This window comes from Phocoena sinus, chromosome 4, assembly GCF_008692025.1.
Source record: "Phocoena sinus isolate mPhoSin1 chromosome 4, mPhoSin1.pri, whole genome shotgun sequence".
In the NCBI taxonomy this organism is placed as follows: domain Eukaryota; kingdom Metazoa; phylum Chordata; class Mammalia; order Artiodactyla; family Phocoenidae; genus Phocoena; species Phocoena sinus.
Genome location: NC_045766.1, coordinates 11,662,388 through 11,674,077, shown reverse-complemented (window position 1 = coordinate 11,674,077; position 11,690 = coordinate 11,662,388).

Genomic DNA, 11,690 nt, shown 5'->3' with positions numbered 1-11,690 from the left:
GATCAGGAAGGAGACACTCTGTGCTCTGGGAAAACTGGCAGAACAGGCCTTCAGATAGTGACATATTTTCAGGAGAAAATGTTATGAACCCAATTTATTTCATCTTCCCATATTTAGAAAAGTACTAAAACCATTCACTAAGATATCTGTTCCTCGTGACTAGCAGAAACTTTCTATTGAGATGTGAGCTTGGTTGCATGTATCCACTTAGTCAAAATCAAAAATATGCTGACCTCCTTCCTTACCTCTTCTGAGTGGTCCTTCGGAGCTCTCTGAGAGGCTGTCTCCCAGGCTATAGTCCTCAGTATGTCCCCACATAAAACTGAAACTCACAGCTCTCATGTTGTGAGTTTTTATTTCAGTTGACACACCTCTTATAGATACTACCCTTACACATACGAAAAATGTCCCATCTTTGGGACAACTCTTCAAGTTGGCTCCCAAGTCCTCAAAAGATATATTTTTAAAGTCTTTTAACAACAAGAATCTGGATGTAAGAAAAAAACAAAAAGGAAATAAGAATTTTGCACCAGGGACTTCCCTGGTGGCGCACTGGTTAAGAATCCAACTGCTGGGCTTCCCTAGTGGTGCAGTGGTTGAGAGTCCGCCTGCCAATGCAGGGGGCACGAGTTCATGCCCCGGTCCGGGAAGATCCCACGTGCCACCGAGCGGCTGGGCCCGTGAGCCATGGCTGCTGAGCCTGCGCGTCTGGAGCCTGTGCTTCGCAACGGGAGAGGCCACAACAGTGAGAGGGCTGCGTACCGTAAAAAAAAAAAAAAAAAAAAGAATCCATCTGCCAATGCAGGGGACATGGGCTCGAGCCCTGGTCCAGGAGGATCCCACATGCTGCTCAGCAACTAAGCCCCTGCCCACAACTACTGAGCCTGCACTCTAGAGCCCACGAGCCACAACTCCTGAAGCCCACATGCCACAACTACTGAAGCCTGCGCGCCTAGAGACCGTGCTCCACAACAAGAGAAGCCACCACGATGAGAAGCCCGTGCACCACAAAGAAGAGTAGCCCCTGCTCTCTGCAACTAGAACAACAACAAAGACCCACCACAGCCATAAATAAATAAATAATTTTTTTTAAAAAAAGAAATTTGCACCAAAACGATTTGGTTTGGCTCAGTTAAGGAATTTTGTTTTATAATCTATGCCTCCCATATTTTTATTGGAAACTGAATATTATTTAGTATTTTCAGTTTCATGCCTGTGTGGGTGGCAACATTTATCAAAGACAAGTGACATTAGAATGTGAGTCACAGAAATTCTACCTGACTTTAAGAGAAATTAGAAGGCTGTTTGACAGATCCAAACTATCTTTCTTGTTGGGAAATGACCATGACTGGTCTTGAGGAGGAACTGCCCTCTGACCTAGGGGATGAACAGCCAGGTTTTGATAATAATTCACAGTCTCTGGAGCATTGGAGCTGTCTGGATCCATTTATGTCAAGACTCTTTGTCCTTAATTGCAGCTTCTCTTACTAGACTGTGGGCTGAACTGCTTTGAAAGTGCTTAGTATAGGGAAATGGTTTTTTACTGAAATATTTTAAACACACAGAGAAACAGAAAGGCTAACGTTACAAACAACTGAACGGTGGCTATCTAGACTTCACAAACTTTGTTATTTTGTTATATTTGCTTCAGACCATTTTTTAAAATTTATTTTATTGAAGTATAGTTGATTTATAATGTGTCAATTTCTGCTGTACAGCAAAGTGATTCATTTATACATATATGTACATTATTTTTCATATTCTTTTCCATTATGGTTTATCACAAGATATTGAATATAGTGCCCTGTGCTATACAGTAGGACCTCGTTGTTTATCCATTCTCTATATAAAAGTTTGCCTGTACTAACCCCAAACTCCCAATTCATCCCTCCCCCAACCCCTCTCCCTCTTGGCAACCACAAATTCTCTTCTCTATATCTGTGAGCCTGTTTCTGTTTTGTAAACAAGTTCATCTTGTCATATATTAGATTCCACATATAAGTGATATCATATGATATTTGACTTACTTCACTTCGTATGATAATCTCTAGGTCCATCCATGTTTTTGCAAAAATGGCATTATTTCTTTCTTTTTCATGGCTGAGTAGTATTCCATTGTATATATGTACCACATCTTATCCATTCATCTGTGGATGGACATTTAGGTTCTTTCCATGGCTTCAGACCATTTTTTAAAAGAAAGGAAATATTAAACATATGGTCACCTTTGTTTTCTTCACTAACCCTAGTTCCCTCCCTCATTGTAGAGGCAGCCGCTATTCCAGTGTTGATGGACGTCCTTCCTGTGCTTGTTGTTATGCTAATGTTTACAAGTACATATCTGTGAAAAATACTTAAAACTGTGTGTGTTTCAAAGTTTAGATAAAAGTTATCATATTGTATGACATTTTGTCCACTAACTTGCTTTCCTCATTGAACATTTTGGTTTTGGAATCTATCTTTGTTGATATATCAAGTTTATTGATTTCACTGCTACATAGTATTCCATCATTTGAATATACATGAATTTATTTATTCATTCTGTTATTAGTGTACACTTATTTTTTTCTATTACAACACAATGCTTCAAATAACATCCTCGAGTATGCATATGGTGGAGTTTCTCTAAGGATATATGTAGAAGCAGAATTTCTGGGACGCAGAGTATCATAAATCTTTAACTTCAATAAATATTGCCAAATTACTCTCTGATATCGTTATATATATATATATTTTTTTGTGGTACGCGGGCCTCTCACTGTTGTGGCCTCTCGCACTGTGGAGCACAAGCTCCGGACGCGCAGGCTCAGCGGCCATGGCTCACGGACCCAGCCGCTCTGCGGCATGTGGGATCTTCCAGGACCGGGGCATGAACCCGTGTCCCCTGCATCGGCAGGCGGACTCTCAACCACTGCGCCACCTGGGAAGCCCTCTGATATCGTTATATTAATACATGCCCACAAGCAGGAGTTGAAAGTTCCTATTTCCCCACGTTTGGTGTTATTAGACTTAAAAATTTTTGCCAATCTGGTGGATATGAAATGATACCTCATTGGTGTTTTAATTTTTATTTGCCTGATTACTAATGAAGTTGAATATTTTTTCATTTATTGGCCATTTCTTCTTCTGTGGGTTGTAGGGCGGGGCACCCCAAATTATTGGGGTGTGATGGCTGTAACAGGGATGTACTTACACACTGACAGTCCTCGTATCTTCTTCCCTGACTTACATATTTACCTTACCTTGAATCTATGTGTCTCCCCATTCTTCTGTACATTTCTTGTATCAGGTATCTGAGAAGATAATATAAGGCAAATGAACTGGAATAAAGAGGAAAAATAATAAGCTCGAGGTTAACAAATAAAAAGAAAGATAATAGAGACAGTGAAATCTACTTGGACATAAGAATTGTAAGGCTCTCTCACTCTCTATTTTGTCCATTGGCTTGAGTAGCCCACTAGTACAATATTTCACTAAAGAACTGACAAGGGAATCACAGAATTTAGATTTTAGGCTTTGCCTATACACTCCATAACTTTGCTTTCTGAGGTCTCCTCTTCCTTCTTTATAGTCTTTGAAGGTGTATCTTCATTGTCTGTTTTTTGGGTAGACAAACAGGTTATTGTCTGAGGTGGGCTATGCTGTGGGTAAGATTGGGGCTCTGGAATCTGGTACTAGGTTCATTGCTGGTTCTCTCACTTACTAGCTTTGTCAGTTTGGAAAAGTTTCTTAACCATCTTAGATTTAGTTTCTTCAAGGTAACAATAGTACCTACTTCATAGGGTTGTAGTAATGATTTATGGAGATAATATATGTAAATACTAAGAACAGTGCCTAGGACACAGTAAGTTCTTAATGTCAGTTATGATTAATCATCTAAAGAAATAACACATAAATGAAAATATACTATATAAATTCAACATTCTTATCTTGAGTGAAGAACTCTGAAAGTTTATATGACTTTTCTAGAAGTACATGCATTATTTTCTGTGATCGATAGACATACCAGTAACTTCAGGGTGATTTAAGTGGAAATGATTCAGCTGATAATAGAATTTCAGCCTGGTGTTGGGGAAAAGTTGATGGTATTATGAAAACAGTCATTCATTTATTTATTCATCAAGCATTTATTGAAGACTTAATGATGTGCTGTGAATGCCCTGTATAAGACAATGGGGAAATTAAAAAGTTAAATGATACTTAGTATCTGCCATTAAGAAGTTGAGTAGGGGAAATAGCCACATAAGTAAATTAATTAATTCAACAAATTTTACAACAAGTGTATGTACAGTGGGAGCACAAAGAGGAGGTTGCCAATGCTACATGAATGCACTAGGAAAGCTTCCACAGAGAAGCAAGAAATGAGGAAGGAGACCTCCTCAGCGCCTTTCAAATTCCAAGAGGTAGCTGCTGTTGCATGGAGCCAGGGGAGACCACCATGGTGAAGGGTGGTATTGGGAGGAGAGTCAAGCTAGGAGGGTGCTTGAACTACATTATCTACAGACTCATTGCCAGGCCAGAGATGCAAGGTAGTCATTGAGAGGAACCAAAATCATGGTCAGGAATGTGGAAGCATGGTCAAGTTCAAGACAGAGCCACACCCCCTCTGGAAAGGATCAGTGAAGTTGGAGGTCCAGCCCAGAGAAGCAAGAGGAGGTTTGTGGGCCAGAGCTAGCTGCAGATTCAGGCTTGTTCCATCCATAAGGCTCTTTAGCTTTGCGAAGCACCAGCCTTTGGGATGGTGTGAAGTTATTTCAAGAAGCTATGCCAAGTTGAACAGATGCCGCCTAATTTGCCATCTCATGAGTTTGGTTTTCTGGTTATTTTTCCTCTTTACTCTAGTTCATGTGGGTACTATCATCCTTAGCACAATTTTTACTAACATGTCCTAAAACGCTAAAATCCTGCTTTAAAAAAGTCTCTTCTCCGTTGAGCCATATTCAGGTAGTAAAACACATGACTTACCTGTATTCTGTGACATGTGTCCTATGGAATTGTGTCTAGTGTGTTAGATATAAAATTACATCATCCTAGTTAAGGCTAAATGAGGAAGTCTAAGAGAAGAGGAGCAAAATGTGATGATTCAATGTGGAGAGTGGCCCAAAAGAGAGAGTTGCTTGATGTCCCAGCTACTGAATTCATGGGCCAGATTTAAATGCTGCAAGCACGTCCAGTACTGACATCTATCACCAAATGCATGCCAGAACTGCAGTCCACTTGGCAAATAATCCACATAGTGTGACTTACCTTCCTACTTATGCTATTAATTTGCTTTCCATGGATCAATTACGGTAAAGTGTGATGAGAATTCTAGCCAGATCAAAAATGACTTATCAGTCTCTACAGGAATGGTCAGCTTGCTGGCAAGGCAGTAGCACTTCTGTAACTTTGCCAAAGTTCCCACCTGGGGAGAGATAATTAAACCCAGGCATGAAGCTCAGAAGTCTTTGAAAGTTTACTGTAAGGTTACTTTCTGCTTCAGGATTTGAGGCTGAATTCAAAGGTCATCCTCTGAAAAGCCAGAAAACACCCAAATCACATTTAAAATAATTCTACTAATAAAACCCCCAGATAGCTTCCTTATCATTAATTCAAGGAAGACCTGTCTCTCTTACATCGTCTTAATAAATTACTTTTGCCCCTGGACAAACATATCCTCTGTCGCTCTGCCAAGTCCCTACCTACACGCTGGATCCACATTAACAGAAGAACATAGATGGTGTCAATTGCTGCCATAAGAGAGCTCAGCCTTCCTGGATATGAGGAAGTTAGATTCTTTGTGGTTTGGGCCTTTCCTGGAATCCAAAGTCAGACATAGTACAAAGCTATACTGAATCTAAGGTATTAAACTGAACAGAAAGAACCTTGCTCACATACTAAGCATAGTCTTAAAATTCTGTATTTTCAACTTCCTACCCATAGTGGAAAAGCTTAGGAGAGTGAGCCCCTTCCAACTTGTTTAAATCTCTCTGACCTGACAGATGAAGGCCAGTGTGCTGTGCGTGGGGACAATGGAAGGACACGGTATGGTACTCAATGTAATTGAATGAGAATCCAAAACCAAAGACGAGGATCTAAGGAAATATGAGCAGGTATATGAGGGACATTATGGGCAAATCTTGGGATAGGCTGTGGGCACTTGTGTGCATTCCTTTGCTCTCTGTAGGGCACTATGTAGGTAAGTCAGATCCACTTAAAGGACTGGCATGGGATGTGTTTTCTTATGTGTGTTTTTGTTTTGTTTTTGTTTTTGACCACACTGCGTGGCTTGCAGGATCTTATTTCCCTGACCAGGGATTGAAACTGGGCCCTCTGCAGTGAAAGCACAGAGTCCTAACCACTGGGCCACCAGGGAATTCCCAGGTGTGTTTCCTTTGATTCCCTCCGTTCATTTGGCTTTACATGGTCTGGTATATTCCATTTCAAAGGTGAAACGCAGAATTCCGTGATTATTTTGGCAGCCCCTCCCTTCCTAGTGAACCAAGCACTGGTTCAAGCTTTGATATTCTCGGGAGCCCACTGCATCTTTTCAGTCTTGGTTCAGTGGGTCTTGACTCTGGGGTATGAAGTGAGATAGGGATTTTGTGGCCAGCAGAGAAGAGTGTAATTTCAGTGCAGGCATGTGGAAGGGGGATTCTGGAATACACATAACAGGCAGACTATTTCTGTTATCCAGGAGTGTTCCCAGCAGAGGTCCTCTGGTCTTCGGCAGAGGTGGGGGTAGTAGCAGTGGGAGGAGAGTCAGATGAAAGTTACCACTTTGAGTTTCTCTATACCTCTCTGGCATGCAGGCCTTCGTGAACTGTAGGTATGGCGTCTTGGCACAGACTGGCTCCTAATTATTGTGGAAGGCCATATTCTGGGTGGAGAATTGTATCCAAATGTCATGGTAACTCGATCAGCCTTTAACTCCAGGAGTTCTGTCTCAGCAGCTGTTTAGCAACTGAGCAACTTCAGCAACTTCAGTTCTGTTCAGCAACTCTGAACCCAAATGTTGTGCTCTATTAGGTAAATGGTTTATAGAGGGTAGGAAGTGGGAAGATGGGTGAATGTTTTGAGATCTCTGAGTGGTATCCTACAGAATAAAAATATAATGAGGATGCTAGAGTCAGAGATTGTGCAGTTGGCCATGGAGAGGGATGATATGATGGAGGAAGACAATGGTGAGGAGGGGACATAGCCCTTCTTTTTGAGGATACAAGTAGGAAAGTCTTTGTATGGTGGTGGGGGCAGTCTTAAGTGAAGTTTGTTTCCAAAGTGTCCCCATTTAGATTTAGAACTGGGAAAGGATATATCAGATTCTTACATCACCTTGGCCTTTTCTTTTTATGATTTTATAAAAATTGAAGTATAGTTGATTTACAATGTTGTGTTAGTTTCAGGTGTACAGCAAAATGATTCATATATATATATATGTGTGTGTGTGTGTGTGTGTATATATGCATATATATGTGTGTATATATATATATATATATTCTTTTCCATTGTTACAGGATACTGAATATAGTTCCCTGTGCTATGACCTTGTTGTTTATCCATTCCCTATATAATAGTTTGCATCTGCTAATCCCAAACTCCGAATCCATCCCTCCCCTCCCCGCCCCCCTTGGCAACCACCAGTCTATTCTCTATGTCTGTGAGTCTGTTTCTGTTTCATAGATAAGTTCATTTGTGTCCTATTTTAGATTCCACATGTAAGTGACATAGTATGATATTTGTCTTTCTCTTTCTGACTTACTTCACTCAGTATGATAATCTCTAGGTCCATCCATGTTGCTCCAAATGGCATTATTCCATTCTTTTTCATGGCTGAGTAGTATTCCATTGTATATACGTACCACATCTTTATCCATTCATCTGTTGACGGACATTTAGGTTGCTTTCATGTCTTGACTATTATGAATAGTGCTGCTATGAACATAGGGGTGCATGTATCTTTTTGAATTATAATTTTGTTTGGATATATGACCTTGGCCTATTCCTAACTCCCAAAGTCTTTGTGATTATATTAAGGTTTTAAATGGAGTCGTCCAGGGTAGTTTCTGGGTGAGAGTCTTTCAGGCTGTGAAACAGAGCAGATCATCCTACTGGATTAGAGACCTTTGAAGCCCTTGACCCCTGGGCCTCCTTTGCATAGCTCTGGAGCTCCAATAAAAGCTACCATATCTTCTTGGTCAGTAGAAAACTGGGGCTGGATGATAAAAGATTTCTTGCCCCAACACTTTCCTAAGGCCTGCAGGCATCCTGTTATCATCTATTGTAGATTGAGTTCCCTGCCTGGTGGGGCCAGAGCTGAGCGAGGAGAAGCCAGGGATTCCACCTCAGGCTCTCAGGCACTTATTTCCTGGTGTGGTCTCACAGCTGTTCTATTGTCATCAGCCTAAGAATACTCAGATCGGGGAGTTCTGTGATGTCAGGATTGTTGAAGAGCTGAAACTGCCATCTGTATCCTGTGGTGCTCAAGCATAGAGAATTATCAGAATCACCTGGAGGAGTCTTTGAATGATAGAATCCCAAGCTTCTAGAACTTGGTTTTTTATTTTTAACATCTTTATTGGAGTATAATTGCTTTACAATGGTGTGTTAGTTTCTGCTTTATAACAAAGTGAATCAGTTATACATATGTTCCCATATCTCTTCCCTCTTGTGTCTCCCTCCCTCCCACCCTCCCTATCCCACCTCTCTAGGTGGTCACAAAGCACCGAGCTGATCTCCCTGTGCTATGCAGTTGCTTCCCTCTAGCTATCTACCTTACGTTTGGTAGTGTATATATGTCCATGCCTCTCTCTCACTTTGTCACAACTTACCCTTCCCCCTCCCCATATCCTCAAGTCTATTCTCTAGTAGGTCTGTGTCTTTATTCCTATCTTACCCCTAGGTTCTTCATGACCTTTTTTTTTCTTCTTAGATTCCATATATATGTGTTAGCATACAGTATTTGTTTTTCTCTTTCTGACTTACTTCACTCTGTATGACAGACTCTAGGTCCATCCACCTCACTACAAATAACTCAATTTCATTTCTTTTTATGGCTGAGTAATATTCCATTGTATATATGTGCCACATCTTCTTTATCCATTCATCTGTTGATGGACACTTAGGTTGCTTCCATGTCCTGACTATTGTAAATAGAGCTGCAGTGAACATTTTGGTACATGACTCTTTTTGAATTATGGTTTTCTCAGGGTATATGTCCAGTAGTGGGATTGCTGGGTCATATGTATTTTTAGTTTTTTAAGGAACCTCCATACTGTTCTCCACAGTGGCTGTATCAATTCACATTCCCACCAACAGTGCAAGAGTGTTCCTTTTTCTCCACACCCTCTCTAGCATTTATTGTTTCTAGATTTTTTGATGATGGCCATTCTGACTGGTGTGAGATGATATCTCATTGTAGTTTTGATTTGCATTTCTCTAATGATTAATGATGTTGAGCATTCTTTCATGTGTTTGTTGGCAATCTGTATGTCTTCTTTGGAGAAATGTCTATTTAGGTCTTCTGCTCATTTTTGTATTGGGTTGTTTGTTTCTTTGTTATTGAGCTGGATGAGCTGCTTGTAAATTTTGGAGATTAATCCTTTGTCAGTTTAGAACTTGTTTTATAGAAACAAAAAATTAGCCTTCATCAAGTGGTTCTTACTATCAGCCAGGTTTAGGAACCACTGTATACAATGTCTTTTACATCTAGAATATTGAGCCAAATCCTATAATTCAGCAAATTATTGTTCTTACTAAACTGGTCAAGCTCATTGATACCCTGGAAGCCCAGCTCTGTGTAGGTCAGGGCCACCAAAAGGGCAGGGATCAGAGACTAAGTAAGTTGAAGCAGCTGTCATGTTTTATTTACACTGTTTATTTTTCTCCTTGATACTTATGGAGGCCCTTGTTTTCCGGAGTATACCCTGGTCCTGAGAACTTTCCTTGGAATCCATCGCAGTACATTTGTGATGGGCAAGTATGTTGGAGGACAGTACCTCAGCTTTCTGATCTAATGGTGTTTCTTAGTGGTCATCAGGAGCCTGATGTTCTAAGACTCCATCCTGGTTTGGATATGGAGGTGACTACCTGTCATCATTAGTTTCATAAGAATATATTGTAATTTAAACCTGAAGTTAGAATACAACTATGAAAAGGAAATCCCTAGCCAATTTCCCTCCTCTCTATTAACTAAACATGTGGGATCAAGTAAGTAGGGAGATTTAAAAAAAGTGTACAATGAGTTAGTCAAGGCAGAGGAAGTAATGGTGATGGTGGAGATGTTGGTGATGGTGCTGATGTTGGTGATGGGAGATGGTGGTCATCTTGGTGACACTGGTGACGGACATGATGTAGGAACGGTGGTTACAATCGAGGCAAATCTAGCTGTCTGAGATGACAGCTATTGCCTGGGGCTAGCCTGGGGTTAGCTTTTATTTGATCTTTTTCACATGATGACTGGTGGTGAGTCAGCTACTTTTAAAAGGCTAGGAACAGTGAACAATATATAAATCAAAGCTTTATAAATTAAATATTTCCAATTTGACTCACCATAATTTCTGAGGCATTAAATCTTTATTTCTGAATGACCGTTCACTGTCAGTGATGGAATATTTTAGCCTTAAGTTACTCTGCCCTATTTGCCTCTGTAACATATAGTTACTTTGTAAAGAAACTCCTAAATGATTATTGGAACTCATATTTGAAGAATCATTTTGTGATGAGTAATTGGCATAGGTACAATCTATTAAATATTTCTATTTTCCATCAGATAAAAAATTTTTACACTGAGAATTCTAAGAGAAATATACTGTACCATCCTTGAGGCTACAGAAGTCATGAGGAATAATATTTAAAAGGCTTAGAAGACAAATTATCTATATATTACATTTTTTTCCCTTGGGATGTTGACAGATGATTCAGTTAGGAAATTTTTAAAAGCAGCAAAAATGTGGGACTTCCCCAGTGGTGCAGTGGTTAAGAATTCGCCTGCCAATGCAGGGGACACAGTTCAAGCCCTGGTCCGGGAAGATCCCACATGCCGCGGAGCAACTAAGCCTGTGCACCATAACTACTGAGCCTGTGCTCTAGAGCCTATGAGCCACAACTGCTGAGCCTGTGTGTCACAACTACTGAAGCCCACACGCCTAGAGCCTGTGCTCCGCAACAAGAGAAGCCACTGCAATGAGAAGCCAACGCACCACAACAAAGAGCAGCCCCTGCTTGCCGCAACTAGAGAAAGTCCACGCACAGCAACAAAGTCCCAACACAGCCAAAAATAAAATAAATTAAAAATTTAAAAAAATTAGTATAAAAAAATAGCAAAAATGTGATAATGATATTCCAGACATTAAAATGACTAAAATAACACTTTGTAGCGACATGAAAAATTTTTACTCTTAAGTTTAAAAGTGCTGAAGATAGGATATTAGAAAAAACAGAATATTTATCTAAGAGCATAATTTCACTTAAAGTAAAAATATATTCCACCACAAACTCTCTAATATAAATTTCAATAAGATAAAGCAATTCAATAAACCTATAAAGAACTTAGTCCAATAAGTAAAATTATTTTAATTGTCTTATACTCCTTTTTAGTATTTTTTGTCATTATTGTCATCAACCTGCATTTTTCGTTGAGCAATACTGTATGCTTGGCACCATGCTGGACATTTTACATATATGATCCCTTTGAATGCTCATAGCAGCCCTAG